Genomic DNA, 3,427 nt, shown 5'->3' with positions numbered 1-3,427 from the left:
CCTGTGAACACAGTCATTACCAGCTGGCAACACAGGTCCACGGGTGCAGTAAGGACAAGTGACACGGGAATGAACAACTAACTGCTGGCTCAGTTTAAAGTCCACTGTTGGAGTTGGACCGCATACCTGGTGTGTTACAGCTCTGAGAGGAAAGGCTTTCCCAGGTGAAGTATTGTAGCTCTGAGAGCGAAGTTTCTCCACTGCAAGTGTTAATGTCCTGAAAGGGAAGGTATCCTGGAGGTGGGAGCCAAGCAAAGTCATAGCTCACAACAAATCATCTCACACAAGACATTCGTTTGTAGGGAAAAATTCCGGGATGGTGGGTACCTTTGCTCAGCTAGAAGCAGCAGAAAACTGAGCAGAAAACTGAGCAGAAGACAGGGTTTTTGTACGGTTTCTTGCAGTTGATTTCCAGGGTGGGGATTGATTGGTGGGTTTTCAATTTCTGAGTTTAGCCACCTGCACTTGGAGGGGATGGGTCCGGCTGTTAGGGTATTGTGTGGACAGAGCCTGGCATTTCGGGGTCTTTAGGGATGGGGTCTGGCCACTCATGTGTACCTCAAGGTGCTTACACCTGGCATCAGTAGCAGGGGCAAGACACATCACAGCCTCTAGGGAAGAACCTACTACAGTTATTCTGTTAAATAGGTATACTATTTAACCAATTTCTAACAACTTAACATTACACTCGTAGATTATTAGCTCACCTCTCAACCCTCATCAGAGAAGCCTCTTTTTGCAGTAGATGGTAATAAACCGAACAGTGGGACACATTAAAAGTGGTTCTAAGATTTTACAGGTTCATAGCACTAAGTTCCTACATAGAAGACCTGGAGAGATCTCATACTAACACTTACCGAACAACTGAAATTTCTACAACAAAAAGAGATCACATTCAAAAGGAATAATTGTCAAGAAAACATCAAATCCAATCTGGAATCAACAAAATAGAAATAAAGAGAACAATACAGTAAGTAAAGATTTGGTTTGTTGAGATAATCAACAAGGTAGGCAAACCCTTATCTAAATTAACTCATGAGAAAGAATATCCACATTAACACAATCAGAAATTAAAAGGGGTATATAACAGACACGAAGGATATCCAGAGGACGAAGTCAAGAGGGCATACCTTAAAAACCTGTACTCTCTCAATTTTGATAATCTAAAAGAAAGGTGAAGCACAATAATAAAAATACCAGGTCAAATATTGGGGTTCAACCAAAGATCCAAAATGCAAAGCATCCAGCCAGCCACTGACTGACTCTTACCTCGACCACAGTCTGAAATGGTGATCCTGCCTTTAGGAACCGTAGCAAAAGACTGTGTGTTAGAGCTGTTTCCTCCTGTCTTATATACCTCTCTAGGGCTGGGATTAAAGGTGTTCACCATTTCGATTAAAGGCATGTACCACCTGGTTTCTATGCCAACTAGTCATTGTTAATGTCATTATGACTACTGGGATTAAAGGTGGGTGTCATTGTGGCACCTGATTTAAATGTGTGTGTTTACCATAACCTGGTCTGTAAGATGGCCAGTGGGGACTGTTTTACACTCAGATTTTTAGGTAGTCTTATTTTTTAAAATACAATTGAAATACCACTAGGCAAAGGGATTCTTTGTAGATACAACTTAATAAAGTTAAATCATGATCAGGTAAGCAATTTACATAGTCCTATTAACCCTTGTGAAACAGGTGCAGTCATTAAATCTCCCAACAAAAAAAAAAAGAATGAAAGAAAGAATGAAAGAAAGAAAGAAAGAGAAAGAAAGAAAGAAAATAAGGAAGAAAAAAGAAAACCAGGACAGCACAGAATTCTACCTGAGTTTCATGGAAGAGTTAGCAATAATACTCATCAAAATACCCTACAAAATAGAAACAGTTTGTTTTAATTTTCATAAATGTAGCTCATTTTGTTTGAAGAGGTCACAGTTACCCTAATACCCAAACCACATAAAGACCCCCCAAGAAAGAGATTTATAGATATGTTTACCCTATGAACATATATGCAAAATTTCTCAACAAAATATTTTCTAACTGAATCTAAAAACACATCAAAAAGACCATCCATTATTATCAAACCCTCTTCATGCCAGGGACTCAGGGATGGCTCAATATAAGAAAATCAGTAAATACAATTCACCATCTAAACAAACTGAAAGAAAAAAACCATATGATTGTCTCTCTAGATGCAGAAAACGTCTTTAACAAAATCCAACACATCGTCATGATAAAAGTCCTGGAGAGATTAGAGATAAAAAAAAATGATATACTGCAACATAATAGAGGCAGTCTACTGCAAGCCCATAGCTAAAATCAAATTAAATGGAGAGAGCCTTTACTAAAAGCAATTCCGCTAAAGTCAGAAAAAAAGACAAGGTTGTCCAGTTTCTACCTATTTATTCTATATAGTAATTGAAATGTTAACTGAAACAATAAGTCAAACAAGGGAGATCAAGAGTACAGAAATTAAAAAGAAGTCCTAGTATCTTTATTTCAAGAAATAATATGATAGTATAGGTAAATGTCCTGAAAAATTCCACTAGGAAATTTCTAGAGCTGACAAATGCTTTCAGCAACCTGGCTCGACACCAAATTAACTCACAATAATCAGCAACTGTTGACTGAGGTTTCTGGCCCACCAAGTTACTCAGCTGTGGTCCATAAAAACACACAGAGGATTACATTAATTATAAACTGGTTCCCCTTTTTGCTCAGGCTTTTTATTAACTCTTATAATTTACGTTAACACATAATTCTTTTCTATGTTAGTTATGTGGCTTGGATCCTGTAATCAGTTAGGCGTTTTCATCTTTCTTTCTCATGTCTGGGTGATGACTGCAGACTGAGCCTTTCCTCTTGCCAGAGTTCTCCTGGTCTCATCACCCCACCTGTCCTTCCTACCTGGTTGCCCTGGCTATCCTTCCTGCCTGTTTACTGGTGATTCAGCATTATATTAAAACAATACAGTGACAAATTTTTACAGGGTTCAACAACCACAGGAGATTTTGCAAAACAAAATCTCAGAATCTAATCTCCTTTGTTTAGCTTCCTCCTGACCTGTATACATAACAACTTGTTACTACCACTCTAAACATAGAAAAAAAATCCATACTTCAATTCTTGGAAATGTGGGTGTAGTTTTCTAAGCTACTTCCTGCTGATTGGAGGCACTGGTAATCTTATGGGGACCTAAAGAAAATTTAGAATTATGGCCAAATCCTGACAATAGTATTCTTGGAGGCTTGATCATTTCAATCAGTAGTCTTGAAGCTGTTCTGGATGTAGAACTCAGACTTCTGGGCCATCTGCTTCTATCAGAGATTTCTCAGGTGGTCTTCTTTGATCAAACATGATTTTTTTCATAACAACGAATAAATCTACAACCTCTCATTTCCTGTGGAAACAAAAGCAAAAGCTGTTTCCCA

Source organism: Microtus ochrogaster, chromosome 18 (genome assembly GCF_000317375.1).
Source record: "Microtus ochrogaster isolate Prairie Vole_2 chromosome 18, MicOch1.0, whole genome shotgun sequence".
Lineage (NCBI taxonomy): Eukaryota > Metazoa > Chordata > Mammalia > Rodentia > Cricetidae > Microtus > Microtus ochrogaster.
This window is presented reverse-complemented; position numbering follows the sequence as displayed.